The sequence below is a fragment of the Asparagus officinalis genome, chromosome 3 (assembly GCF_001876935.1).
Source record: "Asparagus officinalis chromosome 3, Aspof.V1, whole genome shotgun sequence".
NCBI classification, from domain to species: Eukaryota; Viridiplantae; Streptophyta; class Magnoliopsida; order Asparagales; family Asparagaceae; genus Asparagus; species Asparagus officinalis.
The window spans coordinates 45807155-45822377 of NC_033796.1; the positions used below are offsets into that span (position 1 = coordinate 45807155).

The 15223-nt window shown below is 40.2% G+C and overlaps 1 pseudogene; it reads right to left on the minus strand.

Moving 5' to 3' along the window:
* On the minus strand, positions 362-3288 carry LOC109834000 (annotated as a pseudogene).

Consider the following 15223-nt stretch of genomic DNA (forward strand, 5'->3'; position numbering starts at 1 on the left):
CCACAAAAGCCAATAGAAATACTGAAGTTATATATATTATGTTTCTCACATTTCTGGAATTAGGATTCAAGATTAACAACTTCAGAATTGTGTGAACTTTTTTTGTAGCTTACTGTTTGGTTTTACCTGAGTTAAGCTTTGGTGGGCAAGTCATATTCCAAGATTCTTAGTTTTGTCATGGCCATTGAGGTTTATAATCTTATTACTCTAACATGCACCAAATCTGAAATTTGAAATTGAATTACTATGAGATTATATCTTTAAAATATTTTGAAGTTGCGATCAACATTGAGGGTTATAATTCTATAGTCTTAAAAAGATAAATGATTTTTATATTATTTTTTTTCACAAGTGATAAAAATAAACAAACAAAAAGAACACATTCCCAGTTTTTAACATCCTCAAAAACACAAATCTTTTCTCTCTGCTCTCTCATCCAGAGCAAAATCTTTGATAATTTAACAAATGGGTGGCTTCTCATGCTACAAAGCATGAGCTCTCACACTTCCACCTCTAGTTATTTCTTTTTTTCCCCCTTCTTTTTTTACTAAACCAAACCAAACTGCCTTCCAAGAAACAACCAATCCAATTCCTTCATGATATTTCACTGAAGCTTCCTCTTTTTAGCAGCAGGTGAAGAATTCTGAGAGCTTGGCTGTGACCCAACTGCTGATATATCATCACTCCCATAACTTAAGCTTGCAGCATCCAAAACCCCAATGGGGCTTTTTGGCACGGAGGAAGCTGAGGGATTTGAAACTTCGAGGGGACTGAAATACCCATATATATATAACTCAAATTAGAAGTCTGTAGATTAAGATTTATTCAAAAGAAAAAAAAATTATGTCAATATTACCTTATCAAGATCGATGATACAATCAGTTAGAGCCTTGTCGATATCTATCGCTTGGATTTCTTTTAGGGAAACTAGAGCAGCTGCTGCAGCAATCTCAGAGGGCCTAAATTCCAATGCACCAATTCCTGCATTATCCATTTGAAGTCAACTTGATTATAAGCAAACATATCGGTATATGCTATCAATGCAATTTAACTTGAAATACACTGTTACCCTCAATTCAATACATACTTAATATTCATATATGATCTTTCGAGCTCAAAATCATCAAGGGTTAACATCTGGTTTACATATTAGGTAAAATAGAGGTGATTATTGAATATGCAGACTAATATTTTACATGCACACCATTAGTTTAGCCAGATAGATATAGTGAAAAACAAACCTCGAATTGAATTGATGATGAGCTCTATGGAGCGAGAGACCAATGACATCATCTTAGAATCACCATTGTTGAATTTGTTAAGAAAGTAATCTAGAAAAGAGAAGGGAGTCACTGCTTGCATTCTCCATTTGAGGGTGTTGAGGACTAGAAGTTCCATTCTCTGTATAGTTTTAGCCTCAAACATGTATTTAGCCTCACCTACCTATAATCGAATTGAAGAAAATTTGCCAAATGAATAGAAGCAAAATTATAAGAAAACCAAAGAGAAGTTTAGTGGTACTTACCTGCAAATCTAGAATTAGAGGGACTTCAGTCTCCTCCATCTTGGCAGCTAGAGATAAACAAGCCACAGATAGCAACTGTGTCATCCATACCTTGCTTTTCTGGAACAAAGAAAATGGAGAAAATTAATAATGAGGTAACATTTATCGAAATCAAATAGTTTGAAATTCCATGTTGTTGAATTGAAACGAAAGTCAATTGTATTGTCGAGCTCTGGGAATTCTTACAGGTACTTCATACACCGAAAGGAACCTATCCAAGTAGTTAATAGATAAACAGGCAGTGAGAGGACTGAAGCTATATTGAGTGATAACCTGCTCAATTCAATGCAAATACATATATTACTCACAACAACTGGGAAAAAGATAAAGAACAAAAGACAGAGGGAACTAACAAAGTTAAATGTCAATTTCTAATAAGGAAAACAATCAAGAAAAGACCATGTAAGTTTCGCAAGAATAATGAATTGCAATTTTATTTTAGTAAAATAAGTGGAATTTGTAGGAAGCTAATAAAAGAAAAAAAAATATTCTTGAAGGAAAATCGATTGAAGCCAATCTTGAAGCAGATAAGAAGGGTTTTATCTGTGTGCTTTCACGACCATTAAAAAAAGTGAAATGAGAGACAACAAAAGATAGAAAAATCCATTGAGATTAACCACAGGAAATATTTATCTATACTCTATGAGTATACTGACAAAAGGAAACATATGAGTATTACAACAATAATATAATTTGTTTCCATAGACAACATAAAATGAATGCCCAAGCATTACTGTCTCTGGACAAATAGGCAACAAGCATGAGCTCTATCATTATTATTACATGAAGAAATTGCCAATATCGATATAATTAGATCGACTTGCATCAACATGTGAAAGACTCATTGATTCTAAAAAAAATAAATCATTGGAATAATCAAGGACATTCTACAAAATTACAAACTTAATAAAACCCCTTGAACCTCTATCAAGTTTATTTGCTCAATTAGGAAAGTACTGGTGAAAAAAAAAAGATTGAAAGCATCCAAATTAATCTGCAGGTACGTTTAGCCAAATTTTAATCAAACAAACAGATAATACCCCAAGTCCATATCCAATCAATGGCACAATCTCTAGCAAAGAGCCAACTTAGTTCTTACCCAATCAAACAAGAGATATAAAAAAACAGAAAAATAAAACAAAAATCCAACCTTGGTAATCCAATCAATGGCATCTCCTCTAACAGAGACAGCCATTTCCCCATCCATCAACCTCTTGGAATAATCTCCTCTTGGGAGAAGCTCACATTCCCTTTTGATCATCAAACTCAAGCTCTCCTCTGACTGAAGTTGCAGCAAAAAACCCATCAAGGAATCCCCATCAAGATCACATCTTTGCTTCCCATTAAGACCAAACTCCTCATTTTCACCATTATGCCCATCACCAGCATCATCATCAAAGTCCAAGATACTACTGTTATCCTCAGCACATAGAAGAGTAGAGGAGGCACAGTTAAACCTCACTCCCATTGATAAATAGATCAGATGTTTGTTAAAATGGGTCTCTTTTCAATGGAAAAGAGGCCTAAATGAGAAATGTTTTCATGTTTTTTATAGTGTTAATGTGGAGAGGAGAGAGTGTTGTATTGAGAAGAAAGAGGAGGTCAATAGGAGATGGGAGGAGAGTATTTAGAGCTTTGGAGGATGAGATTAAAAAAAAACAGAGAGAGAGAGAGAGAGAGAGAGAGAGAGAGAGAGAGAGTGATAAAAAAACTGCTTAAATATATTTCTGTTGAAAAAAAAAATGATGGGATAATAATTTGATAGGAAGGAGGAGGAGTTTTTAGGTGTGATTTGATTATGATAGCGTTAGTACCCAAGACATGATTTAGTTGGGTGCATGGCTGGATTTTCCCATGTCTGCGCTTGCATTTATCCAAAATTACATTTTTGGTCCTCTTTTGGACACATGCATTTTCTGCTCTTTTCCTTCCGGTGCCTGATAATATGCATGAGGATCCACTTGTTTGTGAGAATTTACAGCATTGGACATGCTTCCTTTTTCAAATAATCCTGATAAGGAAATTGACATTTCAATTTTGGTTACTTTGATATTCACAAGAGATACACATAATATAGTTTATATATTCATGTTTTGCAAGTGTCCATCCAAAAATGTCTCTCTCCATGTTCATTTCTTGCATTTTGTGCATCTCATAAGGTCAAGAGGTTGATTTGGCGTATTTTTACCTTTAGTAGGTAAAAAGATAATGTACCACAAAATAACAGACATACTTCAAAAAAATAGTCTTAGTTTTTCTAAACAGTGAATAATATGTACTAGGTTCACCCCCAACGTCAGTGGTTTTTCCTTTTCTTTTCTTTTTTTTAATTGAGCTCAACAAAGATTGATTAGAAATTTTTCTTCTTGAAAGGTCCATAGGCAAAAATTGATAAGAAACTAGAGCTAGAATCATGACCTGCTCTATTTTATGTTAAGTTTCATTGATGAAATGATTCATACACTCGAAAGTTTTGAATATAGTATTATTTCTAAAGAAGTCAATGGAAAAAATTATATAACGAGCTCCATAAAGTGAAAAAATATATATGTTCTTGTTAGTTTCAATCATATTTAAGCAACTGGGGCTATGACTATTTTGTTAGTGACTCAAATACAAAAGCGATGAATGCTCACTGAATTCATATGACGTTACTAGTAAATATGAACTATTTTAAATTTGAATTGTTTAAATTATGATAACTTGTTGATCCTAGACCACTACATTAACATGCAATCAAAAGTATAAAGTTTTAATGCAACAGAATGAGTAATTAGGTGCTTCAAATTTTTAGTGTTTCTTTGATACTTGTGGCTTCATTATTTCTATGTTTAAAGCAGGGTTGAATTTATTTTATAGCAGTTTCACTATTTATAGTGTTTATGTTTAATTTATCAATAATAAGTGGATAACCAATAAATTCTTTTATAAACTGAGAGGTTTTGGACAGATTTCGTGAGTTCTGACATTTTTCAATTGTTGAGTAGCGTTTAAGTAGAAAAACACACATTTTTACTGGGCTGACCAACCGCTTGCCCCTTTTTCGTTCTGTTTTTTTCGTAGAGGGCGACTGAAACTCCCGTTTTCAGTAGGAGAAAAAAAAAATGCTAATTATTGCCCTGTTTTGGCCTTTTCCCACGCCAGTTGGCCTCTACTCATTTTCACTATAGACCACACTTTGGCCTTTTCCCAAGAAAAGTTTCACGTTGAGTTAATCTTTTCGCGTCCATTGATTTTCTCACAAGCATAAATAATTTGTCCACCAAAGAAATGTATAATCCATCTTGTGTCCAATCTAAATAAGTTATATTCCAGATTCAAACTAACTCTATACTATACATGTAAATATTTGCATACTGCACCCATACACTTGTACGCATACATATATACATAAATACATGGGTTATTTCTTAGAAATCACATTTAAGATTGAGTTATTTTTGTAGAAACCACCTTTCATTATCTATCTATACATAAATTACTTTTAAAAAGTTTTTGTTGCAATCAATCACTTGGACCCACTCTTTAGTTAAGTTTTCTCAGTAATTGACTTAATCTAATCTCAATTAAGGATCATATAGTTGATATTTAACAACTAATTATTACAATAAAGTTGAAAATTTAACCTGAAAGTAAATCGAGGTGGTTAGTTGCGACAAAACACTGTTTAAAAATGGTTTACGTATAAAGTTAATAATCGAAAGTATTTTTCTATAATGGCCCTATTTTAAAGGTGGCTTATACGAAAAAAAAACCTTAAATACATAAATTTATACCAGAGAGAGTCTGTTCATAGACGAACGCGGACTATGCAGCTACCCTAAAAAAAAAACAGTGCGTATGGAAGTGGGTAGTTAATTTCCAACATAAGGGGAGAGTGGTCATTAGGGCTTGCGAGATCTCTATATATTCAATGACGACAAACTAGAACGAGCTCCTACAACCAAACCAAAACTATATATATTTTGGTGTATTTTATTTTCAGCTTTAATTAGATCCTAGTGATTTTGCTTCTTAATTTGTGATTTGTAAGTTAGCTCGCTTACTTTGATGCAATTTATTTTCCTCACAATTTACTGCATTCCTTGTTGCTTTCCAGACTCCGAGGGTGACCCCCCTATTGGATAGTAGTAGTATAATCTTTAATTGTTCTAGAGCTCACAATATTTTTATTTCGGTTTTTCTATAGAGTGCCTATGGGCACTCTATAAGAGAGGAGAGAGATAGAGAGAAATGAATGAGAAGATGATCCTAATGCAAATCAGGGGACCCCTCCTCCTCATTCATTTCTCTCTATCTCTCTCCTCTCTTATAGAGTTATAGAAAAACCGTTTTTATTTAAGTTGATTTCACAGTAGTAGAAGAGGATTTACAACAAAATAATACTGCCATTTAGGCTCGATTGAGTAGTGAAGTCATAACGCTCCGACGAAAACATCACGTCAGAGGACATCATGTTTTGTCAAAGAGATTCAAATCGAAGAAGAGAGATGCCTTCTTACTGAGAGCTCTTAGAGTTGCTCAAAAATCTTTTTCATCTCATCTACAAAACATGATGTCCTCTCATCTATGGGAGACTTGTTTGAATCAAGAGATTTTGAGTTTGACTTGCCAAATATTGATACTGTTTCTCCTAATAAAATTTCTTCCCTTCCGCAAAAACCAATTCAATTTTAATTTAGGAACCTTTTCAGACGATAATCTTTATAAAAGGAAAGAGGTGGAGCAAACAAGTTTTGAAAGATGACATGCTTTTGTTTCCTTTCCTCTTTTTACCTCTCTTTTTTTGCTCTTTTTACATCTTTTTCCCCCCCTTTCCCACATATTCCCAAGTCTTTAACCAAGCTTTAACCAAGTCTTTAAGCACATGCTCACCTACGGATTTCAATGAGCTGAGCAAAGTTGTATTGATGCACTTGACGCTTTGCTTAGGCTTTCTCAACGATCATCTATATTTGAGATGGGAACCATAATATATTCATGAGCATGGTTTCCAAGCGTTAGGGCTTACATTGTTGTCACTAATTATGGAGGTAAGTGGTCAAAAGTGAGGATTTCGGTCTAGTTAGACTAGTTGGTGTGATTTAAAACGTTACTTCACTTTCAAACGCTACAATGATAGCTACTATTTAAGCTCCTCACGTGAGGCCACAAAATGCATAGGGTTTTCCCATCTTTTAATTCAAGGCTTAATTGCGCTTTGGTACCCAATGATCCACATATTTTCAACTTTTTGATATCCCAAGTGTATTTTTGCCGATTTGATACCCCAGTGTATCCAAAAACTAAACTTTGCTATCCTCCATCAAGGGAAAGTTTACTTCTCTATTAAATTCTGAAGGAAATCGCACCTGGAGAAGAACAGAGGACCTCGTCGGCGACGACAACGGCGACGATTACTGGTGGAGGCGGTGCTCGATGATCGGAGCTCAGGCGACGAGAAGCTTGGGCGAGGCGCGCATCGGAGCTCGCCTGCGGAGGCGTTCGTGGACAGGCGAGGGCTTGAAGGCGAGGTCGAAATCGCCTGATGGGGTCGCCTGCGGGCGTGTAAGGCGAGGGCTGAACTCGCCTGTGGAGTTGATCGCCTGCTGGAGAGGCGAGGGTGAGTTTCTCCTGCAGTGGGGATCGAGATCCGCTTATGCCTTGATCTCGCCTGCGTGAGTGGGATCCAGCTGGATCGCACAATCTGCCCTAGGGTTTCCCTATAAAAGGGAAACCTTGTCCACGGAGCTGTCGAGCTCAATTTTCGTGATTTCAACGGAAGAGAACTTCTTCTGTGGTGACGGTGGCTGTTTTATCACCAGCGGATATTCTCACTTGAATTGAGAATTAATTTTTCGGTCAAGAAAAATTACTCAAGTCCTGTAGCATTTATTACAGTGGACGAGTTAGTGTAGTGAGAGATCTCAAGTTTGAGATCCTCTCTTTTATAAGCTTTGTAATTTCTTGTGGTTAAATAAGAAATTAATTGTGTGGCTCCTGTGAACGTAGGCAAGTTTGCCGAACCACGTAAATATGTTGTCTTGTCTCTTTTACTTACTGTTTATCTGTGTATTCGTTATTGCTTGTATTGGTTAGTTTGAGTTTGGCTTAAACTCGAGCTTGGGTTGTTTCTCTCGGAATTAATTAAGCTTCCACGGCGGTACGAGCACCTCGCGCTCCTAACAATTGGTATCAGAGCCCCTTGTTCAGATTTGGAGGTGGTAAAATTTCCGATTTAAGGTGGTGTTTGATTATTGTTGAAATTACTGAGAGATTTAGATTTATTAATATAAGCGGAAAATAACGTCTACAAGTAAAACAGTTAAAGTGGGAAAGTATGAGATCGAAAAATTCAATGGGGGAAGAATGATTTTTCCTATTGGATGATGCAGATAAAAAATTCACTGATTTCGCAGAAATTGCACAAGGCTTTGGCAGGAAAAAAGAAGAAGCACAAGGATATGTCTGATGAGGATTGGAAGGAGATGGATCTGGAAGCACGGGCGTCGATTATCATTTGCCTTGAAAGGGATGTAGCTTTCTTGGTGGATGGAGAGGAAACAGCTACGGGCGTGTGGTTAAAGTTAGAGAGCACCTTCATGACGAAGAGTCTAACAAACCGGATCTATTTAAAATCCAAATTGTACACTTGCAAGATGGAGGAAGGCTCGTCGATCCGGGAGTACATCAACAAGTTTGATAGGATCTTATCGGATTTGAAAGACATTGAGGTGACAGTGGAAGACGATGATCAGGCACTTCTACTATTCTATCTCTACCGAAGTCTTATGAGAATCTGGTTTAAACACTGATGCTTATGGGTGACAGTTTGTCGATGGATAAGACTAGAACGGCGCTTCTAGCGGATGATCTTCGAAAAATTATAACTAGTGATATGACCACTAGTGGTAACAAAGAACAAGCGCAAGGGTTCTTTGCCAGAGGAAGGGGCAATGAGCGAGGAAAAGACAAGGAAGAAAAGTCTAGATCAAAATCAAGACCTATTGTGGAAAGACCGTGTTTCAAATGCGGTGAGCTAGGGCATTTCAAAGTCAATTGTCCTAACAAGAGAGTAGGTGGGAAGAAGAACAACAACAAGACTGAAAGACGAGAAGGCAAGGAAGAGGCGAGCTACGTTTCAGAGGAAGGGAGCGATAAGGAATGCTATATCGTCACGGGTGGCGAGGATACCTCCGGGAAGTGGATACTTGATTCTGATTGCTCTTACCACATGTGTCCAAATAGGAAGTGGTTTACTACCTACAGGAGCATTGATGGTGGAACCGTACTGATGGGGAACAACCATGCTTGTAAAATGATGAGGGTCGGTGATATCAAGATCAAGATGTATGATGGAGTGGTTCGAACCTTGACGGATGTAAGGCACGTTCCCGACTTGCGGAAGAATCTTATCCCAGTTGGTGTTTTGGACTCCGGGGGTTACAAGATTGTAACAGAGAACAGAGTGAAGAAGGTTGTTCGAGGTTCCCTAACAGTGATGAAGGATGTTCGTCACGGTAATCTATATACTCTCTCGGGTACGACGGTGACAGGAGATATAGCGGTTAGAACTGATGGAAGTGGTGGAGACTCATGTGAGCACACACGGTTATAGCATAGGCGGCTTTGTTCGCGTCGAAAGTTGCTATTTTCATTGCTATCGAATCTATTACAACTTTAGTCGTTACAATAAACTCGAATAAAATAAAAAGTTAATCTTTGTATAAGATCTCCTTACACAATGAAAATAAAAAAAAAGAATTTATAACTTTATCAAATAAACGCAGAGATCGTTTATCGGTCTTCTGCTTGCGTGGGACCTTTGCCTGTGCCGGGGTTTATCCGTGGACCGCCTTTGATCTGGATCCGGTTGATGAAAAATTCGGCAGAGCTTCGTCTTCACCGAGGAAGTATTTGATTTGAAGCGCTGAGATCGACCAAGCGAAATCAGGGCTCTTCTCGAGATTAAGACCAAGCCTAATCTCAAGGGACGGACGGGAATGGGTGTCAGATCTCTCGAACTCTCCTTCTTTATGCCGAAGAACTCGCCAAGATCTGTCAACCCTCGCTGAAATTCGTGCTCCTTTGACTCCACAATCCGGCAGCACCTCCTCGTCTTGATAATCAATCGCCCCCTGAAAGGAGACCCTAAGCTTGTATTTATAGGGCTTCAGAAGCGGTTATTTGGATGAGAACAAGTGATTTGGCTCTATCTTTAGTTAACAACAGACTAACCACGTTTGGGAATGATATCAAGTCAGTTAGGAACCTCTGGAACTGAAAAGATCTCGAGAAAACCGTTAAAACCGTCGAAATACACATCAGGGGGTCAAAACAGCGCGGCAGACTGGTCTGACCCGCGCTTGCGCGGGTCGGACCAGGTCTGACCCGCGCGGACGCGGTGTTTCGAATTTTTGCCGAGCTCTGGTGTTTTCTGGTCTTTCCGGGACTTGTATTTTCTACCATTTTGCGTAATTGATCGTCTTGTTGACTTGTATGCTTCGTTGCGGAATTGACCGTCGAACGCGTGTTGATTGACACACACGTGTTGATTGACGCACGCATATTGATTGACGCGTGTAAGCTGATTAACGTGCGCGTGTTGATCGACATGCACGAATTAATTGTCACGCGCGTGTTGATCGACGCGCATGAACTGATTGACGCGCGTGTGTTGATTGACGCATGCGAGCTGATTGGCGCGCGCGAGCTGACTGTCGAGCGTGTAGGTCACTTGATTCGCCGTTTTGCTTCAGGCGCTTGTCGGCGTCAGATAATCCTCTTAGACTCGGATAACGATGTTCGTCATCTTCTCTCTGTCTCAAGCTGTGTACGGACACCTATAGGCATTTTTAGACGCCTACAGGCTTGGGCACATGTCAGAGAAGGGTCTGAATCTGCTTGGTAAAGAGGGTTTGCTAAAGAATCTGAAGAAGCCTTGCATGAATTTTTGCGAGGACTGTGTGTATGGAAAGGCGCACAGGGTCCAGTTCTTAAAAAGCAATCACAAGAGCAGAGGTATACTAGATTATGTGTACACAGATGTTTGGGGTCCGGCTTCGACAACTTCCAATGGTGGTTCCAGGTATTTTGTCTCATTCATAGATGATCATTCGGGGTATGCTTGGATTTATTTTCTGAAGCATAAGAATAAGGTATTTGAGACATTCAAGAAGTGGAAGGCGATTCTGAAGCATAAGAATAAGGTATTTGAGACATTCAAGAAGTGGAAGGCGATGGTTGAGAACAGGACAGGAAAGAAATTGAAGACATCATTCAAGAAGTGGAAGGCGATGGTTGAGAACAGGACAGGAAAGAAATTGAAGACATTGAGATCTGACAATGGTACAAAGTATACAGATGGTGCCTTTAAGGAGTTCTGTGATCAGGAGGGAATTACCAGACACTGGATAGTTAGATCTACACCACAGCAAAATGGGGTCGCGGAGAGACTGAACTGAATACTACAGGATAAAACAGTGAGTATGCGATCTTATGCTGGTTTGGGTAAAGAATGGTGGGCAGAGTCGATTACTACAGCTTGCTATATAGTGAATCGATCTTCACATTCGACATTGGACAGCGATACACCCTATCGGGTGTGGTCAGGGGAGCATGCAGATTATGAGAGGATCCGAATCTTCGGGTGTACCGCCTACTATCACGTCAACGAGGGAAAGCTTGACGCGAGGGCCAAGAAGGTAATTTTCTTAGGGCATGCAAAGGGTATAAAAGGCTATCACCTTTGGTGTACAGAAGATTCAAAGTTCGTGATCAGCAGGGACGTTACCTTTGATGAGAAGTCCATAATTGCTAAGGTGCCTAAGGATGATGGTGTTAAGACTATTGGGAATTCTAAGTCCCAGGTTATTGATATAGAACCTAAAGACCAACCAGGTTCTAGTCGTGTTCAAGTGGAAAATCAGGTAGATGATGAGCTTGAGCAAGAGGAGGTTCAGCAGGAGCAGCTCGAGGATAGCTTGGCTTCTACTAGGCCAAAGCGAGCATACAAGTAGGTACAGAAGCTGGGGGCTGATCAACCCCTGAAGCACTATGGGCAGGTTAATTTGGTTGAGTACGCACTCTCGTTAGAGGAAGATGAGTCGGTCTCCTTCAAGGAAGCTATTCGGGATAGAGATAGCGAGAGTTGGTTAGCTACGATAGAGGAGGAGATGTAATCTCTCCGGAAGAACCAAACATGGGAGGTGGTCCCATTGCCCGTAGGAAAGAAAACTATATGTTGTAAGTTGTTGTATAAAAGAAAGGAAGATCCTTCAAAGCTTGGTGGTACGAGGTACAATACGAGGCTAGTGGCAAAGGGGCTTGCACAAAGAGAGGGTGTGGATTACAATGAGATATTTTCTCCGATGGTGAACCACACTTCTATTCGGGTACTATTGAGTATTGTTGCTCATGCTGATCTTGAGCTGGAACAACTCGATATCAAAACGGCCTTCTTGACGGAGACTTAGAGGAGGAAATCTATATGCATCAGCCTGAGGGTTACAAGGTTGAGGACAAGGAGAATCATGTATGTCGCTTGAGAAAATCACTATATGGACTGAAACAATCTCCTCGGCAGTGGTACAAGCGATTTGATTCCTTCATGCTAAAGCATGGGTTCTCCAGAAGCGAGTATGACTGTTGTGTCTATATTCGGAAGCTTCGTGGAGGTGATTATATCTATCTCCTTTTATATGTGGATGACATGCTTATTGCTTCTAAGAGCAAGGTGGAGATAGATAAGTTAAAATCTTAACTTGGTAAAGAGTTCGAGATGAAGGATATGGGTGCTGCTAAGAAAATACTGGGTATGGAGATTGGAAGAGAGCGGGCAAATCGGCGATTGCTCTTGAGTCAGAAGGGCTACATAGAGAGGGTGATCGTAAGGTTCGGAATGCAAAGTGCTAAGTCGATGATGACTCCATTGGCTCCACACTTCAGGCTCTCAGGTAAACAATCTCCCACTACAGTGGAAGATAAGATACATATGGAGCGTGTTCCTTATACTAGTGCAGTTGGCAGTTTGATGTACGCCATGGTGTGTACATGCTCAGATATTTCACAGGCGGTTAGTGTAGTCAGCAGATTCATGGCGAATCCAGGAAAAGCGCATTGGGAAGCTGTGAAGTGGGTCCTGAGGTACTTGAAGGGTACCATTGATACGAGTCTGTGTTTTGGTGGAGATACATGTCAGATTGATGGGTTTGTAGAATCAGATTATACGGGCGATCTAGACAGACGGCAATCCACTACTGGTTATGTATTCAGTATACATGGTGCTCCGGTTAGTTAGCGATCGATATTACAGGCCACAGTGGCACTGTAAGCATCGAAAATTGCCTATAGGTCTCCACGAACAGCTCAGTGCTAAGAAACGACGATGAACGTCACTATCCGGTTCATAGAAGTTTGATTGATGTCGGTGAACGCTTAAAGTGAATCGACGAACTACGTAAACCAACAGAATTTCAGAATAACAAAGACACGAACTGATCGGGAACCTCGTATCATTCACAAACGGTGAAATACCCTTCGTGTCTCATTTGTTCAACTGATGATATAATCATTGGAGCTTATAGAACTCCTCGTCGGCTTTCCAACGCACTTTGAATCGTTAAAATCTGAAATCGGATGAAGGAGTTACGGTGAAAACGAACAAACAGGCATAACGGAGCGTCTCAGGCTGAACTGGGACACCCGAGGTGTCTCGGCCCAGGTTGAGACACCCAAGGATGTCTCCAACCCCAGATCTGTCTGTTACACAGTTTTAACCGCCCGGAACCCCCTCAAGCCTATAAATACAAGCCTCAGAGCCTCCTTTTTTCAGATCTGTATTTTTGGAGAATTGGTGAAGCCCTGCCGGATTGAAGATTGATCGAGTTCATCAACATAGGACAGAAAGCTTCTTCAGATCTATACCGCCCGCATCCGATCCTTAGAATTATCCCGTTGTGATAATTCTAAGAAGAGCAATTATCTCACCGTTGCTGAGATAAGCGCTTCTGCTTCTAGATTCCTTCACGAATCGACGGAGTTCTGGATCTGATCTGATTGTCAGGTAGTCCACGGATATCGACGTCCCCGTCACCGCCGAAAGACCCACGCAAGCAAGAGACGACGAATGGATCTTGCGTTATTTTCGAAAAGTTGTAATATTTCATTCTTTATTTTGAATACTTTGAATTCTTTGTAAGCAATCTATATTATAATGAATTCGACAATGAATGCAACTTTTTTCGAAAACAGGCACTTTCTACTACAGAGGCTGAGTACATGGCCATGGCAGAGGGAGTGGAGGAAGCATTGTGGTTGTGGGGTCTGTTAGACAATTTGGGGATTGAGCAGGATAGCGTGAACTTGTGGTGCGATAGTCAGTGTGCGATTCATCTGGCTAAGAATCAAGTTCATCATGCTCGTACCAAGCATATCGACGTCAGGTATCATTTTGTGTGGGATGTCATAGAGGAAGGTGATATTTCTCTCATGAAGGTGCACACGAATGGTATCATTTTGTGTGGGATGTCATAGAGGAAGGTGATATTTCTCTCATGAAGGTGCACACGAATGAGAACCCAGCAGACATGTTAACCAAGGTGGTGACAGGTAGCAAGTTTCAGCATTGCTTGAACTTGCTCTATATCAGCCCGTGTTGATCTGTCCAAGAGGGCAATAGCAGAACTACGGTTAGCTTGATCCCGATGGAGGGTACGTAGGCAGCCGTGGTATAGTGGCATAGCTGGTTTGGCCTGGTTTTGGCCTGGTTTGATGTTCGCAGTGTTCTCCTGGTGTTCGTCCAAAATTTAAGGTTTATCAAATGATGGACGAGGTGAAGAATTGAAGGAAATTGCACCTGGAGAAGAACAGAGGACCTCATCGGCGACGACAACTGCGACGATTGCTGGTGGAGGCGGTGCTCGATGATCGAAGCTCAGGCGACGAGAAGCTTGGACGAGGCGCGCATCGGAGCTCACCTGCGGAGGCGTTCGTGGACAGGTGAGGGCTTGAAGGCGAGGTCGAAATCGCCTGATGGGGTCGCCTGCGGGCGTGTAAGGCGAGGGCTGAACTCGCCTGTGGAGTTGATCGCCTCCTGGAGAGGCGAGGGCAAGTTTCGCCTGCAGTGGGGATCGAGATCCGCCTATGCCTTGATCTCGCCTGCGTGAGTATGATCTAGCTAGATCGCACAATCTGCCCTAGGGTTTCCCTATAAAAGGGAAACCCTGTTCACGGAGCTGCCGAGCTCAATTTTCGTGATTTCAACAGAAGAGAACTTCTTCTGTGGTGGTGGCGGCTGTTTTATCACCAACGGATATTCTAACTTGAATTGAGAATTAATTTTTCGGTCAAGAAAAATTACTCAAGTCCTATAGCATTTATTACAGTAGACGAGTTAGTGTAGTGAGAGATCTCAAGTTTGAGATCCTCTCTTATATAAGCTTTGTAATTTCTTGTGGTTAAATAAGAAATTAATTGTGTGGCTCCCGTGGACGTAAGCAAGTTTGCCGAACCACGTAAATTTGTTGTCTTGTTTCTTTTACTTACTGTTTATCTGTGTATTCGTTATTGCTTGTATTGGTTAGTTTGAGTTTGGCTTAAACTCGAGCTTGGGTTGTTTCTCTCGGAATTAATTAAGCTTCTGTGGCGGTACGAGCGCCTCGCGCTCTTAACAAATTCGTA